Here is an 18,883-nt window from a genome sequence, read left to right as displayed (position 1 = left end):
TCGGGGCCTGAACCTCTCCAAAGAGAGATTCCACGTCAACAAAGTCCTCCAATTATATGCCCTTGTGAGAGGAAAATATATGTTATTATGAATTTGATCATTGTTAATTAAACCGAGGGGATTTAGATACGGTGTTTGAGAAGTCAAGGTTTTTGGGCAACTGCCGGCAGGAAAACTATGAAGTCAAATCGGGGCTTGCTCTCTTTGAGGAAAATGCTTGTATTTAGCCTTGTTTTTGCCACAAACTGGCATTACAGTTTCTTTTTTTTTTAATCAGAACGCCACATGACCTTTGGCACAATAACTAACAAGTCAGTTAAACAATAGTACATTATTCTTTTCCCAATTGCCTGAATTGTTAAAAACTGGATGGACATCATAAAGACTTTTCAAATAAATTTCTTTTATCTACCAGTTACCAAATATCTAATGTTTAATGTTATTTACTATGTAAAATCTTTAAACATGTAAATGAAACTAATCTCTTTTTATATTTATTAAAGCAAAAGAAGGGAAAATTGAAAAGAAACTAAAGATTTTCAACAAGTAACCCTGGTACCTAAATGCTAAATGGCATGTAATTGTGAATGAATTTAAGTAAAAGCTGAAAGTATGCACTTCAAAAACATTTTGACTGCTTAATTTTAAATCCACCGTAGTTGTGCATCAAGCCAAAATTATAAGGATGCTGTCATTGTCACTTTGTGTGCACGTGTGTGCGTGTTATTTCAGCACCACTTCCTACAGCACCGGTGTCAAACTCAAGGCCAGATACAGCCCGCCACATCATTTTATGTGGCCTGCGAAGACAAATTGTGCATCAAATTCGTGTGTCATTACCAGAATTGCAAATTGTCTTTACTTTTGAACATATCTTTTTTTTTTTTAAATATTTGACCAGTTTTTGCGAGTCTGATTTGAAAACGAGTTATTTGTCAGTTTGCTTTGTAGCTTATACTGTATATAATATGAGGTGCTCATGCAATTATTCACGTTGACAGTCATAACGGCCCTCCGAAAGAAACTATGACTATAATGCGACCCGCGAAAAAAACGAGTATGACACCCCTGTCCTACAGGATAACTTTGTGCTATGTATAGGTCACATGCTTTGAACATCACAATTAGGAAACAAACACAGCTGGCAGCGAGTTTGCGTCCTTATCTGGTATTTATTTAATGACATAATTATGTCATCAAGTGACAGTGTGCGAGTATGTTATTTTCCATCTTTGACGGGCTGTCATTAGCTTGGTAGCTGTCAGTGCTCATGACAGTTATTGGCTTGGCTAATTAACGGCTATACATTGTTTTCATCGCTTCCTCATGCTCATTGCACACTATTTTGGAAGAGAATTTTTGAGAATTTTTTTTACATTTCACACTTCAAATTTATTTTTTCTTCACATGTACACAACCGTGGTAAATTTTGTTTTTGTTTTGTGTTTTTGCCAGCATAAAAGCGCTGACATTTGGAGATGCCTACTAAAAATGTCAAAGGAGCGACAGTGTTGAAAGAGAAACAGTAAGTTAGCAAAGGTGGCAGCACAGCGTACCAACGAGACATTTTTGACATTTCAAAGTGAGCCTTTCGTAATTTGCCCTTTGCCTGCCTGTGAAATAATTGCTCATCACTGACTATTACTGTTTGTCCTCTTGTGTCGTTTGTATGCGGCCAAGCACACTCAACACAGTACAGTGTTGACAAAGCAAACGTCTGCATTTTGGAGGTGACTTTGCAGAGATAACAGGCGCAATGCTTGACTGGCAGCACGCCACCGAATGTATCTGCAGCAGCTTTAAGGAGACTGTGTACAAACTTGCAAACACCACATTCTTATCCTAACACACACTTATCAAACAAGAGTGCACAGTGTGACAGACTGTCACAGCGGTCACGTAGCTCGAAGGGGCTTCTTTATCTTAAATTGGTTTTTTGAAACATGAGGGAAAGCACATTGAACATAAGAACAGATCCACAAAAAAAATTGCAGAATTTGCTTTTAAAAGGCATTTGGGTTGGCTGTAAAAAATACATTTTCACTATATGTATCAAATAATTGATAGATGGGTAGCAAGGTGGACGAGTGATTTTATTTTATTTAATGTTTACTTTCGAGCACAATCAAATATATGTATAATAGGAGCATTATATATTTATGCATTATATCACCATGTCCAGAAAGGAGTGTCAATTCATCTACATTGTAATATGAAAATAGATTGTACTCTCTTCTATATCAAACAAATTATTTTAGGTGCATTAGCTGACATATTTCGGCGGTTTTTTCCGCCTTCAGTGTCACCGATGTGGTTGTGACGCATCTTGATCAGCTGATGAAGGCGTGGGTCACCTGTCAGGTTTGACAGGTGAGTCACACCCTCTGCTGTCCATTCACCTCTCCAGAATGATGTTCCAGGTTCTTGAGAGCATGTAGGCTCCCTCATCCCAGTTGATGGTCCTCGGGCCCTGCTTGCGGATCTCAATGGCCTCCCTGATCCAACGCTGATGTTTGTTTTCTTCAGTGCGGATGACTCTGGCCTTTTCCCAGTCCATGATGTGGTTTTCTCTTTTACAGTGATCGATAATGGCTGACTTGTAGTGTTCCTGTTCTGCTTGTAGTTTTATTGCTCTTGTTTGTCTTGTTGCTGTCTCCTTCTCACACTCCTTCTTGTGTTCTATTTTTCTTGTGATGAAGTTCCTCCCTGTCTCCCCGATGTACGATTGATTGCATGATTTGCATGGAATCTCGTATATAGAATTGCATTTATTTTCCGGGTTAACTTTGTCTTTTGGGTGGACCAGTATTTGACGGAGTGTTGTATGTGGTTTGATAGGTGTGTTTATGTTGTATTTTTTCATGGCTCTTTTGATGCGTTCCGTAATTCCTCTCACATACGGCAACGTCACCATTCCGCTGGGTTCTTGTTTCCGTGTTTGTTTCTTTCTTTCCCCCTGTGCTTTGTATTTTTTGTTTTTTACCTGTTCTGCACCTTTGGTTATTGCTCTCTACAACCTGGAACAGCATTCTGGAGAGGTGAATGGACAGCAGAGGGCGTGACTCACCTGTCAAATCTGACAGGTGAGCCACGCCTTCATCCATCAGCTGATAAAGACGCGTCACAACCACATCGGTGACACTCTGGTGAAGGCGGAAGAAACCGCCGAAACATGTCAGGTAATGCACCTAAAATAATTTGTTTGATATAAAAGAAACCAGTGAAGTGATTAAAAAAGGAAAAACAAGATGAACTTAGTACAACTAGATTGTACTCTGATGAGTTATAAAAAAAAAAAAAAAGTCACAGTGTTGCCAGGCAACAAGCAAGACTTACAAAAAAAAGACATTATGTCTAAAAATAAAAATGATCCTCAGGTGCTTAGTCAAGTTCTCATAAAACTGGAACAATCTCCCATTTATTGTGTTGTGCCAACTTTGCAGCCAGCTCCCATTGTCCCATTTTTCTTCATTGCCTAGCGTATAATATAAGCAAGTCCTCTTCCTGCAGGGAGGGACACAGACACACCAATGGCTGACTTGCTTCCCTCCTAGACTGTAAGTGTGATCAATAGCCTGCAGGCCGAAGGAAACCTCCCGTATCCATCACTCCTCTGCACCGCAGGACCCTTGTGAAAGGGTGACGAAAGGTCCAGCCAGTATCTATAACAAGCCCCTTTGGGTCTGCTACAATACATGTGGAAATGCTGCAAGTGGGCTATCTTGCTGTAAAGTCCTGGGAAGGAGACTTGAACTATGGTAAAAGGAAGCGGGATGAGACTAAGCAAACAATCCAAATCCACATTTAATTGCTTGTGCTGTCTATCACTACTGAAAGAAAAACGTTGCACAAGTGGATAACTATCCTGATGTTGAAAAAAAAAAAAAAAACATCAGAAATCAAGTAATATTTTACATAGGCTTAAGTTAATATATTGTAAAGGCACGAATCCTTGCGCAGCATAATTCTGCAGAAGACAACAACGGAAGGGAACAGGAGTGATGAACTCACAGATATTCATCATATTAATTCAAATATTTAAATCAAGTCAAATTTAAACTGTTTTGCTAAGCACTCAAAGATTTACTTGATTATTCATTTTCACTGTAGACAACAAAGAAAAATCTACTTTTAAAGGCACCTTTGCATTACAATGTTTGATAGGTTTGGTTTTTACAATCAGGGGTGGTCCGTACTGTACAAGTTTCGGAAGTCAACACTGTATGTCATCATGACTTTGACAAATTTGTAACTGAAGGTGAATTCGGCCCTCTGGCCCTTTAACCTTTAAATGCAGCACCATGATTTCTAGATGGATGGAGGACAGCACACAACGTACATTTGGAAAGGTCACAAGCATTCATCTACCACTAATCCTGTAATCATGAGAAACCTTTACTGTATCATGAGTTTTGTAGTTGTTGTTTTCAAATAGTATTGCAGTATTCGTGGACCTTTTTGATTGAAACTCACAAAAATACTGTCTAATGTGCAATCAGTTCCCATAACTAGCTATGTAGGTCATGCTGTTTTTGGAGGGTTAAAAATGATCCTAATTGTGGAAGTTCCACACATCTGCTGTGTTCATTTTGCAAAGAATGCTTCTTTTTCAGCATGAGTTGGGTTCTTATATGGGCAATGTTTATTATAGTACAACTGTACCACGCAATATCTCAGCGACTGTTGTACCCTGAATAATGCAGTGTTGAAGAGGGAAATGTGGGGAGCTTTTTTCTCATTGTAACAATAAAATTGCAAACAGTTGCATCACAGTGCAACACTTTCTCCTCTGCAAATTCACCCGTCTGTCTATGGACATGTTCTCTCGACTGAATTCTTGTCTTGAGCAAATACTCTAACATATCAAATACATCTGTAGTGTCAGGATGGTTTAAATGACAGACCTTTATAAAGTGCAACACAACCCAAACCCTAATCCTAAAATGGACCCTACTACAACACAACAACTATAACCCCAATCATTAACAAACTGATAGATAAATAAATACTTATGTAAATTAACAACGATCCCACGACTGACTGGAACAGTAGTTTGCCTGCCTGGCAGTCAAGAGTTGTGTGGAGTTTGGATGTTTGTTGAATTTATGGTTTGAAAGATAATGTGACATAACTTGACATTCTGACTGATTATAAATGTCTGTGCAAAATTTGGAATTGCAATTACACTAGTCGCAGACAATTGGTAACAAATGAAAAGCGGTTAAAGAACGGTTACCTGACTGATTTGTTTAGTTGTGTTCGCATTGCTTGGTGCACGCCATGCTTTGGATATTTTTAAACGATCACAACATAATTTGCTGACATTGCACATGATACTGGTTTGAAGTTTGACTTTGGAGGTTCCATTGCATTAGATACACAGATATAGTATGCCCAATAATAATTGTGCTTATTAAATATAATTCATTACACAAATATAGTATGTGGTTCAGCAACTAAGGTGGCGAATTTGAAATCACACAATGTGGCAGAGCAGGTTTGTGTCATTGATAAACAAAGAGCTTGTGCAAGAACAGGACCAAAGACCTAAGCAATGTGTTTTATGCATTACAAGCCTGCATCAATGTCTTAGTTTGCAGGCGTAAGGAGAAAATACAATGGGTGTTTTTTTTTTCTGTTAAAGGTGCAATCCCGCTAAATAATTTATTCTTCTTGTACAAAAACCTCGGTTCGTGCATGTTTATCAGCCAGGCTGAGCAAGCGAGAGACACTGGAACAGAAGGGGAAATGCACTTACTGCGAATAATAATGCCCAGAGGTGGGATGTAGAAAATGACGGTCTATTCTTTATATGATGTGCAGCCTCAGGTGAGGATATACAAATGGTATCTATTTCAAACGTACAATGCCCGGATCTCCATAGCTCTCTATTTAGGAGATTATTGCTGCAAAAGTGATATAAAGACAGAAGAAGATTAAGGCTATGGCCTCAGTCTTTGTGTGCGTGCATGCGTGTGTGTTTCTGTGTGTGTGCTTCTAAATTAATTGTCATTAGCATGCTTGTGGATTTAACTGCTGGGGAACTGTCATATTTGCCAATTTTTTAAGCTCTGAAAATACTATTAGCATTAGGACATTTTTTTTTTATCCACAATACGGAATACTGTCGAACACACAGGTGTCTAAGTCACGGCCCGGGGGCCAGATACGGCCCGCCACATCATTTTAGGTGGCCCGCGAAGACAGATTGTGCATCAAATTCATGTGTCAATTCCAGATTGTTTTCACTTTTAAAAAAAGTGGTGATATTGTTAGCAATTTTATTTTTAAATATTTGATTTGATTTCAATATTTAATTTTTCAGTATTTGAACAGTTTTTATTAGTCTCTGTTTTGAAAACTAGTTATTTATCAGTTTGTTGCGTAGCCTATACTACAGACGTTCATACATTTATTTGGGTTGACAATTTTAATGTCCCTTTGAGGCAAACTATGACTATGATGCAGCCTGCGGCAAAAATAAGTTTGACAGCCCTGGTCTAGCATATACAGATCATTTATAAAATAAAGAGAGAAACAACAGTGCATGTGGAAGTGCATGCCAACACAACAGGTAATGAAGGTGGGCAGATCAATTATATAGACATTATTTGCTATGGGAAAAAAAGTTCATTTAGGAAAAAAACCCCATCTCTGAGCCTGCCAGTTAGATTATTTGAAGACTCTCAATTGCATGTGCGTTGTTGTCTGTGTGTCAGTGCTTTGTTTGACAGATGATCAGTCCACAATGTCAGCATGTCCTGCCCCTCATCAGCTGTCACCAGCTTCCGTGTGACCCTGAATAGAATAACTGGTATAAGAACTGATGGATATATTGCATGATATCTCACTGATGGCTCAGGCAAATATAATTATCAGGATATGAAGTAGCCTTGTCAGCTTCCTATCACCTGTCACATTGATAGCTCTGCATCTCCTCTATCAATTCTCTATCGTAGATCTCTCTCTAAAGTTCCCCTATCTGGCCCTCTCTGTGCCCCTCTGCAGACCTACAAGGACATCCTAGTTTAATGCAAATCAACTTTATAGACACAGCCAGAGGGAACATACATATCTCATCCGCATATGGTTACTTGAGTTTACATTTGTGTAAGAGAGAGGGGGCGTGTTTTTTGAGCCCATGCATTCGTGCAAACTGGAAGACTTAATACTGCTCACGACAGGCAGAGATGATTGCTGTCTATAAATCTATGACGTGAGACTGCTTTGCTGATTACTGAGTGAGTGCTAATTCAGTTTGCACCAAACGAAGGGGAAGGCAGGCGGATTACAATGATTATATAACATATGCTGTTTGAGATGGTAAGAGAGACTGGAAATTCAACCAATGATGACAATTGTTAGCTGGCATCACTCAGTGAAGCTGAAATACGCCCGACAGGAATATGCCACATGAGAACACAAATACACGATACAGTGCAGCCCAGTAGAAAGAGTAGAACTGATTAACTAAAGTGAACATAAAATGTCTACACACCCCTGTTTATATTTCAGGTTTCCATGATGTAAAAAAAATCAGACCAAGATAAATTCCACACAACCTGGCTAAAACTCTCAAAAGATTTGACAACGCAACACTGCCCAGCAAATGAAGTAAACCTTCATACCTACACTTTGGGGTTGTTTTTCTTCAGCTGCAGTATCATACATATTGTCATTGAAGAGGTGCGATATGATTCAAGGGCAGTATTTTAAAGTGGAACCGTTTGATTTGATGCACTTACATCTTTTACACAAAGTATTTTTCCAATTGAAATCGTTTTTTGATACAATAACATATACTGTGCTGTATAAGTGGGTATGCCTGTATGTCACTAGTTTTTAATCATTTCATGCTACTCAATCTTTTCTGGGGGGAGTAATCACCCTTCTCCTGAGCCCAAAAGGTGGATATCTCTAATTTGCATACGAGGCATGGAAAATGAATTTTAGGTGCAGGGCTGAGCTCCGTTATCTCGCACTAGTATGATCCCTGCAGGCCATTATGGCTTACGTAATTGGAGTTTTTGTGTGTGTGTGTGTGTGTGTGCGTGTGTGTGTGTGTGTGTTACAAAAACCTTAAACTTATGTTGTGTTGTGTTTTAAATTTACTTAACAATCCAAAAGCTCCACCTTTATCTTTGTGAGCAATCATTTTTGGCAGACTTTTTATATTGGATCAAATTAGACTGAACAAATCTTCTTGTTAGATGTTTAATAATGCTTGAATTTATTGAATTAATTCTGAATAAGTCGAAAGTATTTCCAATATTTTCTGAGGTTGAGGACAGTCAATAAGTCCTTGAAGAGCCACCCACTCCTTCATCATGTCGCCTTCACACTTTAAGATTATTTCTTTGACTATTCTAATCTACAGCATCGATTCATCTGAGCTCACTTGCACTATCCCAGCGTATACAATACAGTATAGTCACTATATCACAGCCTGGAATGAAATCAGAGCTTAGTTGACTCGTTCTTTTATCACTGACAAATGATTTAGGTTGTTTTATTTACCTGACATGTTTTGGTGTGTATTTCTGCCTTCATCAGAGTATCAGTGGCGCAGGTGTGACGCGTCTTTATCAGCTGGTGAATGAAGGTGTGGCTCACCTGTCAGATTTGACAGGTGAGTCACACCCTCTGCTCTCTTCTCCCATCACATCATGGACTGTGAGAAGGCCAGAGTCATCCGCACCGAAGAAAACAAACATCAGGGAGGCCATTGAGATCTGCAAGCGGGGCCCGAGGACCATCAACAAGGACGAGGGAGTGTTCATGCTCTCTACCACCTGGAGCAGCATTCTGGAGGGGTGAACGGAGAGCAGAGGGCGTGACTCACCGGTCAAACCTCACAGGTGAGCCACACCTTCATCAGCTGATCAAGACGCGTAACACCTACACCAGTGACACTCTGATGAAGGTGGAAGTACACGCCAAAACATGTCAGGTAAATAAAATAACCTAAATTATTTGTTTGTGATAAAATAACTAGTCAACTAATCTAAAAGTGAAGACAAAATGACCTTAGTACAACTGTTACGTGAAATCAGAGCTATCAGAGATGGGAGAGTTAAGTGAATGTGTCAGATCATTTTGACCCTGTCCTCCAAATTCATCAACTGGGTGTCTGAATGAAAATGGAACTTTTATGAGATGTGCTGCAAGACTGAAAATTGTGATAGCCGTGAGAGAAAGGAAGACAGAAGAACTCCCGTTCTCATCTTTTACAAGGCAAGGAAGGAAGGTTGCCAAAGGATGTTTGAAATTGATACTGCACGACTCCACCAGGACAATACAACCGTTATCACCTAGTCAATCAGCAAAGAAAAAAAAATTACTCAATTGGAGAGGTCACGGGAGAAGCACATATCTGAGGAACAATATATGAAAAGTGGCGTTTCGACAAAGTAAAACGGGGATAATTAATAAGTTGTGTCGCTCTCTGAAAAAAGGACAAACACAACAATGTGTAATGGAACGGCACTTTCACCACATAGCATAATATCATCTTTCATACTGCACAGGGGATTCATTTATGGCACGCCCTATGACGCCACACTTTCATCTGAGAGACTACTGACGCACTATTGTTATGGTTAAACAACAGATTTCAAATGGGCTCTGCAGTTGAACTTTTACCCTCGTGTGAAGCACATATGAACCGACAAAATTACAGTTGTTACCCAAGTATTTGTAATGGCATCCCTTGAATTTTCTACCTTAATGATTTTTCTGATATTGTGAGAGGATTTTTTTTAGTAATATAAGCAATAGAACTTAGGACATTTAATTTAAAACGCTTGTGGCTTATAGTCCAGTGCGGTTTATATATGAACAAAACAGGATTTTTCTCCACTTTTCGCTGGTGCAGCTTATAGTCCAGAAATTATGGTATTTACAACATTGCACTATTTTTTTCTTTAAAGGAAATGGAAAGATACACCTAGGTCTTTAATTCTGATGGTAATTGTCCATCTTCAAACATTTCCACATTTCTCTGGTCAACATAGGAAAGTTACCAGATACGTAGTTCCTTAATTTCATTTTCAACCTTTCAAAATATACTCAAAGGCATTAGGCAAAGATATAAACGAAACACATTCCAGGCTAATGAGCAAACCTTGCATTCATCGAGCCACAAAAAGACCACATTTCATACAATGGTATGGATAAAGTTGGTCAGCATGAAAATGTCTGCACATCCCAGCCACACCGTCAACAATAAGATACTCACAGGTCTGCCTCTCGTTGTGTCTGCTGCACCCGCAGCCCCCTCCTCCTCCCTCCGCCGTTGTCGTCCTTTTCCTCTTTCGCCTTGGTGTGTCGTCCGATTCTGTCACAACTTGCCCGGCTCAAGCCCGCCTTAATTGGTGCTGCTTGGAGAGCAGAGATGAGCTCGGTCGAGAGTGCTCAAACGGCGACATCCAAAATCCCAAGAGGAGTTTGGCATACTAGAGAAAGGAGAGACGTGCATAAGAATGGGCCTACTCTTCCTGACACAATGAGGCGCATTGATGGATGGGAATGAAGCCACTGGGTCATTCTCAAAACGCTTGGAATTGGAATTTGTGTCATGGGGGAAAGGGGACCTCTTTATCAGAGTTGCAACAACTCAAGAACAATGAATTTTAAAAAAATGGATAAAGTGTGTGGGTACACACACACACAACACCAATGGCAGCGCTTAATAGCTACGTTGCGCAACATGTGTTTCCCAACAAATTTGTCGAGGGAAATTATCTAAGTCAACTTAATTGGTTGAAAATTATATCCCCCAAATAATGTACCTTTGTTCATCTTAATATGCCATTAAAGATGCTTGAATAAAAGGGTTGAAAATATGTGCAAAGACTGCGAAAAAATTACTACTGAATTGTTGAGGTACCACGTCACCTTCTCAGTTGTCTGCATTCATTTTTCGCTAAAACAGACCACGAAAAGCATCTTCCCTGAGATGTTATACCACACACGTCGTACGGAGCGAGCCGATGGCGAGTCGAATATCTGCACTGCAAATTGGGGTGCTACCAGCAGCTAGAAACTTATTAAGGGCTGGTGGACTCATCCTATACTCCATAGTCTCGCTCCGTCTGCCACACAATGGAGACACTCAGGAAAATTAACTGTTTATTACATTCGCTAAGCTGCGAGCTCACGAGCTTGCTTGACCGTGGCGCGGTAGGTCAATACTTGAAGCGACTCACTCTGTGTAAAAAAAAAGTTAACTGTTTATTCAACACAGCCATACATGTTTAGGCTGCAGCTGACTATAGGCAGTTCAGAACATACTGTATAAATGATTGTATTTAATTGACAGTTGAGAGTACACTCCCATGCAATCCTTAAAGCAGAACATATTTTGTATACTTTTTTAAATTCATTCAAACGTTGCATGTTTTTTGAAAATACCGTTCTGTTCAACACTGCACTTTCTGTTTCAGCTTGATCCGCCACGGCGCTGGATGTGCTCACTGCCAGGATAGAAAATGGGCTAATACCATACCATACCATACCACAGAGATTAAGATTACTGTGTTATTATTGGCCTTAATCTAATCAATAACCATTAGCATAGAAGCCATGTGGAATGAGTGTGATCCAATATTTCATAATACCCCTGTGGTTAAAATTACTCCAGTGGAAAATATGTATATATATATATATATATATATATATATATATATATATATATATATATATATATATATATATATATATATATATATATATATATATATATATATATATACATTGCAATGCAATACAATATGGGAAGGAAAAGTATGATGATGTGCAATGTCACATATATAATGATCGAAATTATACAATTTATTTTTTGACAGTTTTAATCAAAACTGAACTTTTTCGTCTTTGTACATACATAATTTATAAATTGGATCTCATTATTATCCCATTATACCCATCATCATTCTGATTAGTGTACCGTAAATCTACTAGGTAATTGCATGAATCTCGCTCTTCCCATTACACTTACTCATCTACATGAAACAAAAGGGAAAAAAGGAAAATAAGCATCGTCAAGACACTGCTTTCACATTTTTAGAGTGTCTTCTTCGACTTTATTGTAAATGGGCCGATTCACTAATGAGATCATAGCCGTAATTAAAAAGAAAGTTGAGACTTTAGAGGGACCAAAGGGTGCTTCAGATCTCAAGCTGTACTGGAGCTCACTGAGGGTTAAAAGCTCAGAGATAAACCTTGGCACTTATCCGAAATGTGTCTTTTGGGCCAAGCGTTGCTATGGTTACCACACTGAATTGAAATGACCCTCTGATTGGAAGTGTGATGTAATAAGACAAAAGGCCGCCTCTTGTTTTCAAGTTAGACTGCTTTTAAATGAGGGTAGCTAGTAAAAGTCATGACTGTTTTATGCACGCAGATACATTCATATTTAATATTTTAGGAGCACTGCATCTGCCAACAGCACTGTATGGTAAAATTGTTATGGTTTCTTTACAGGGCCTAGCATAGTTATTCATGAGGCCGTGTTAGAGAAAATACTAACTTTTTAAAAGTGTGCATTTCCATCTCCTCGTCATGTCACATTTCATCAAATAAAGGATTATAACACACGAGTGTCATTTTCTGCACTTTAACCACACCTCTATGTCATATAAGAAGTGTAAAGAGCGTGCAGTTTTAGACCGAGCTCACAGGCCGTGTGACGGTCTGCGGTGGCTTTGACGTGAGCTGACTGCGCCGATGTGGGCATCTGACAGTGACGGATGTAGGACAAAGCGAGGGGGCGGACGACTAGATTGTGAGAGAGGAGAGAGAACGATGGGCAGAAGATGATGTATTCATTGATGGTGGAGGCGAAAATGTACAAAATGGATCTGCACTTTTCCATGTGTGATAAACAGCAATCCATCCGTCATCTGGAAGAGGAGGTAAGAAAACAAGCTTTTAATAGTGCCTCTTGTTTATCATGTGCACGTATGAAGTGCCATGAAGGCACAATCCTTCTCCTAAATGGCCCAAAACTATTTACAGTACATACATGTTCATGTGCTTGAGGGAAAATTTCACTGTAATACACACACAAATTTTAACACCCCTAGTGATGTTACATGCATATTTGTACTTCTTTGGCACACTTTTAAGGTGACCCAAAAGTGTAAAAAAAAATAAAAAAAAAACTCGTTACAGGAGTGAAGGATAAGGGAACAAACACCACAGGTCAAATACTGAAAAGTAGTGATGGGAAAATAAAGCTTCAAATTTGCTTTCTGAACCATTTCTTTCTTGACTGCTGTATATTGTACTGTTGGTTTCAAGAAAGGGTTTTACGAAAGTGTGAACACAGAGTCGCATCTCGAGGAATTAAAATTACTATAACCAGATCATGAAGAAAATGTTTACCGTATTTTCCCGGACTATAGAGTACAAGTCGCACCAACCATAAAATGCATAATAAAGAAGAAAAAAACATATATAGGTCACACTGGAGTATAAGTCACAATTTTTGGGGACATTTATTTGATAAAATCCAACACCAAGAACCGACATGTCATCTTCAAAGGCAATTCAAAATAAAAATAGAATAGAGGCAACAACAGGCTGAATAACTGTACGGTATGCTAATGTTGTATGACACATAATTCAACGAACTGAGAATATGCCTGGTATGCTAACATAACATATTAAGAGTTATTCAAATAACTACAGCATAAATAACATGTTAACAAGTTTACCAAACCATCCATGTCACTCCAAATCACTAAATCTAATGAAATCTTCATCCTCTGTGTCACTTTTAAACAACTCCACGAACTCCGGAGATAGGAGATGCAGCGCTTCCTCTTCTACATCACTTACGTCAGACTCATCGTCAGTTGCACTTCCAATTATTCCACAGGCCTAGAGCTGCCACTTATGGTTTAGTGTGTGTGTGGTTTAGTCGCTCCTGAGGATAGGTCGCACCCCGGCCAAACTATGAAACTGTGACTAGTCCGGAATATACGGTACATGTTCAAATGATAGCTTTCACAACATTCAAATTATGCCAGTCTCCCATTACTATGAGCTACTTTTAGAACAGGGGCACAGGCTACTCATGTGGTCCTTCGAGGATATCTTCAGCCCGCGACCACCATGTTGGGGACATCTGAATTAGATTGTGCAGATGTTGTGATGAGTCTGGATGTGGTGTAGCATGTAAACGTGACTTTTGCTCTCTTATAGCTTTACCGCTGTATCTGACAATTATTTGACATTCATTGTTTTGGTGAGGTTAGGAATCGTCATGTGCCTTCAAGTATGACTGTATGATTAAGTCAGGATTGTCAGTGGGTGAGCAAATGCTTTATCCGTGTCTAATTGTTCATATTAATAATTCACAAGTCGGTCTTGGTTCAGCATCCGTCTTGTTAACGTTCAATAGACAAGCTAGGTCTCCATATTCCTCACCCCCAAGCCTCACTAGTCTCCATATACTTTGCGCCTCTAAAAAGTGTCGAATGGCTCTGACACCTTTAGATAGAAAGATGTGGCCCATCAAGTGTAATTGGAGGAGCTGTGGTGGATTGGCTTTCGAGGAGGGAGGGATGGAAATTACAACGTGATCGATCCGCAGGGTAGTGGAAGTGGGCGACCTCCCTCCAAAGATCCCCAATGGCTTAATGAAAGCACAGCACAGATTTTTTTTTTTCCACACAAGAAGAATCATGCATCTAACCCAGAGAATCATAATTAGCTATTTTACTGATTCTCAACTGTCGTGTTAGATTTATCATTAACCTTTCATCACACTCACATTAAACAATAAAGAAAAAGGCGAAGGCTAAATATCACAAAGGTGATTAATTGGAAACATGTGCCAACAATAATCTTGCTATTGTCCTTCCAGGTGTCGGTGAAGTACACAGTGTCATCGTTCATGCCGTTCACAGAAACAATTAAATAGCATGAGACTGATGATAATTTGGCCGATATGCAGTCTACTGCCCGAGTGCTACTCAGGGGGAATAGGGTCTCTTTTCCACCTTCACGCTGTTTTAAGTTCCGGTCTCCATGGTGACGTGGAGCAGCTGTGCCTGGCGGTGTGTAAGAACATCGTGGCTCAGGTTAAATCCTGAGCTGTTTTTATTTACCCTGCCCTGTTCTCTCTTCACTTGCTGAATTAAATGTATGACGGGGAACTTGTCTGAAGGCAGCCGGAGCACAGCACAGCAATTACTTCAACTTTGTGGTTCTTCACAACACTGCAAACAATAAAAATATACACGCAAACTAGTCTGTTTACTTTTTTCGTGTCAATTAGTTCCCACATAGTTGTATTCTGTTGGTTAAATATTCAGTTAAGGGTGGAGTTTGCAGTTTTCATGCTGCCAGCAAGATTAGAATAGCCTCAGTTGACTCCTCTCTAATACCTCACATCTCTGATCAAAGTCACGCTCACTACAAACATGCACGTGACATGCATTGTACATAATGTGCACCGTATAAAGAGCTGATGTTTACCACAAATTATTTTCATAAGCAATGCAAATCTTGAGGAACGCGTAGTGTCGATCTGCGTGGGGATGGGTTAGGCATATGCAGGTTGGCATATGTGTGAGAGGGAAGGCTGCGCCACTATGGGAGAGCTCAGTCAACTTCAGTCATGGCCAGTCAAAGTGGCTCATCTACCAAAATAATACACCACTTATGTTGATGATACAGGGTTGCAATGGCAATAGCAAACACGTATATTGTAATTAATATTTTATAGATCAATATACTAGATACTGTTGTTTTAATCAGTGGAGGATAAAATACAATAAATTGCATTGTACCAGTAGTGAAACCAAAAGACTTTTCCTTGCAGAGGCATTTTTCAAAAGTCCATTACAACAGCTGAGTACACATAAATGCACACCATATTGACAAATTGTTTCAACTGGCTGTTATTGCTGAATCAGGATGGGGCCTTTTGTCAGCAGGGCAGCTTTTGTGACCGTTATAGTGATGCTGCAATGATTCATTTAGTCACTGTGACTGCCAAGTTTCCACATCTCAGAATTTTCCCACTGCCATAACAGCCTCTTGGTATTGGGACTCTACCGTCCAGTGTATGTCACAACATGCAGAATATTCTCATCTCCTAATTAACTCCAGTTAATTAAGATCATATTCAAGGTGTTCAGCTAATCGTCTTGGATAACCAACTTAGGGATGTTATATCTGCTTATCTATCCGAAGCAGCGAATAACAGACGACAGGGGAAGGTTGTGGTTTTCCAGGCAATCCCCGTTATCCTGGTACAGAATTTCCGCAGAGCTGCACAAGAATAACACTGCGGTGTATGCGCTGGTACACTAATAGATCATAACTTTTGCTTGTGTTTGGAACTCTGCAGTCACTTTCTAAATAGACCTACTCCTCTGAGTTGATGTGACAGGATTATTGATTTTACTTACAGTGGCCATTATTTTTCGTCTCTAGCTGATGAAACATAAACGTTGAAGGTAACTATCATTAAAGGAAGCTTCATTACAAGACTCTAAGTGCGCACATCTAATACATTTTTCATAGTGTGCTGCCCAATTGATTTATTGTCTTTCCAACTAAAACATGCAGGTCTCGGAAAATTGTGAAGTCATTGTCAAGAAGAGAAAACGTGATATTACCGTAGCCGACAGCTATAGTTAAGGACCTGTAGGAATTTATTACAAGTAATGGCTGTGTCTTATATGTGACAGCAATCTCCTGTTTTATGACTGGTCTATGCTATGCGTTACCCTGGTAATGTGTGGAGGGCTGATGAATTGTTTCTTCAAAATTACAAAACCCACTGTACTGCATTAGTTTGGGAAAACAAGCACTCAATATTCTGATGTATAGGTCATAGCAATCTTGATCATCTTCTACCCTATCCATGGAGCCTGACAAAATGGATAACTGAAGGCTGTCGATTTTGTGGGATATTTCTGGGAAAGCTCTGAACAAAGCAAAGCAAATTCCATAACTTCATGCTCGGGTGAATTTGAAGTGGAAGAACTTCCGATCCCTAAACTCTGTGCATCAAATACCCTTTGGGATTAGCTAGAATAGAGATCCAGGGCCAGGAAATACTTGTGTTTGCACTTTGTCGATCATGTTAAGTGGACAACATTACACCGGGGGAATGCTAAATGTGTCAACAAGCAAAACAGGAAGCTGAGAGTAGCTTAACTTGAGGGGAATGACATGTCGACGCTTAAGTGTACATTGAATGTTTTATGAGCTACTATTTTAACATCTGGGTGAGGGGAACATGTCTGTTCTTTTTATGGACTATTAGTCACTCGATGATGATGTATTCATATGTACCGTATTTTCCGGACTATAAGGCGCACCGGACTATAAGGCGCACTTTCAATGAATGGCCCATTTTAAAACTGTGTCCTTATATAAGGCGCACCGGACTATAAGGCGCACCATTAATGCATCATGTCAGATTTTTAATCCAAATCAAATCATTCTCCATTTTGTCTTTTTTATTTCAACTTCAGACGCAACAAATTACTTTATAATCACAAAATAATGATCCATAGTCTTTATGATTCATGATTCATAGTCTTCAGTGGGCCACTTATGATTGATTTCATGACACAATGCTTCGGGCCAGTTTAAATTTAGGAATTTGGTCCATATATAAGGTGCACCAGACTATAAGGCACACTGTCGGCTTTTGAGAATATTTTAGGTGTTCAGGTGCGCCTTATAGTCCGGAAAATACGGTACACTCTATAATCTATCTTCTAATGGAGGCATTAGGAAGAACATGTATGTTCTTGTTAGATCGGTGTTAGAGCGTTTTAGATAAAGTCATCGTTAACTTTTCCCTCACGGTGCTTTGTGACACACAGCTGTGCAAGCAGCGTGTTGCCGTGTATCTCTTTTAATTCGATATTTGCTCAGCTACAACAACACGCAGGTGCAAAAGCGGGTAAACGGCTTCCTGCGCTCGACTCAAGCGCGGACACCTGCGACTTAAACCGCACACATTTATCCCCGGAAGGATGCCAACCGACAGGTCAGATCAGAAGGGAGACAAATGGCAAGAGGAACCAGCGTTTTCATCCATCTTGTTCAGTAGCCTCATTTAATAGCAAGATTACCTGCTCGCCTACTTATGAAGACTGAGAGTCTCTGGTGGCCAATTGATGATGAAAACATTTTTTTTTAAGTGGAAAATGCAGTCATTAGATGAGATTTGCTCCTCCAATCAAACACTGTGATACTTACATTATGTGCAATGCTTTTTCCTTTGCATTTTAATATTTTGCATGCAATATTGACTGTCCACCCTGGTTTAAAATATAAATGCAGGCATGTATAATAACTTTAAAAGCGAATTATATGTGATTTTTGGTGATTAAGCCTATCCCTATTCCTGTGTGGATTGGAGCGGTCAACTCTAGTTATAATATGTCTCTAAAATGTCTTGAGTGCAAGTGAAGGGAAAAACAACATGAGCTAACACACAATTTCTGTGAGGGTGTAACATAAGTGAAACTATGAGAGTCTTGCAGGCAAATAAACAAAATAATTGGGAATCACTCTAATGTAAAGCTGACAATGGTGGGTACGCGTGTGTATGTTTAAGTGTGCATGTGTATAAAATGACAATCCATCCATCCATCCATCCATTTTCTGAACCGCTTAGTCCCCACGGGGGTCGCAGGTGTGCTGGAGCCTATCCCAGCCGTCATCGGGCAGTAGGCGGGGGACACCCTGAACCGGTTGCCAGCCAATCGCAGGGCACACAGAGACGAACAACCATTCGCACTCGCACTCACACTTAGGGACAATTTGGAGTCTTCAATCGGCCTACCAAGCACGTCTTTGGGATGTGGGAGGAAACCGGAGTGCCCGGAGAAAACCCACGCGGGCC

General features: G+C 39.7%; 1 protein-coding gene across 7 annotated transcripts in view; it reads right to left on the bottom strand.

Annotated features, from left to right (window-relative positions):
• LOC125971847 (galactosylgalactosylxylosylprotein 3-beta-glucuronosyltransferase 1) overlaps nt 1-18,883 on the bottom strand; it is a 59,902-nt gene that overhangs the window by 24,271 nt on the left and 16,748 nt on the right. For 5 of the 7 annotated variants that reach the window (XM_049724905.2, XM_049724899.2, XM_049724900.2 and 2 more), the window contains one exon: nt 10,238-10,454. The exons of 1 other annotated variant lie outside the window; for it this stretch is intronic. The gene's annotated coding sequence lies outside the window, so the exon portion shown is untranslated. Of the gene's footprint in view, nt 1-8,517; nt 8,609-10,237; nt 10,455-18,883 lie in introns of those variants that run through there. One more of the 7 variants, XM_049724898.1, reaches the window with a different exon arrangement.

The sequence above is a fragment of the Syngnathus scovelli genome, chromosome 7, assembly GCF_024217435.2.
Source record: "Syngnathus scovelli strain Florida chromosome 7, RoL_Ssco_1.2, whole genome shotgun sequence".
Taxonomy (NCBI): domain Eukaryota; kingdom Metazoa; phylum Chordata; class Actinopteri; order Syngnathiformes; family Syngnathidae; genus Syngnathus; species Syngnathus scovelli.
This window is presented reverse-complemented; position numbering and strand designations above follow the sequence as displayed.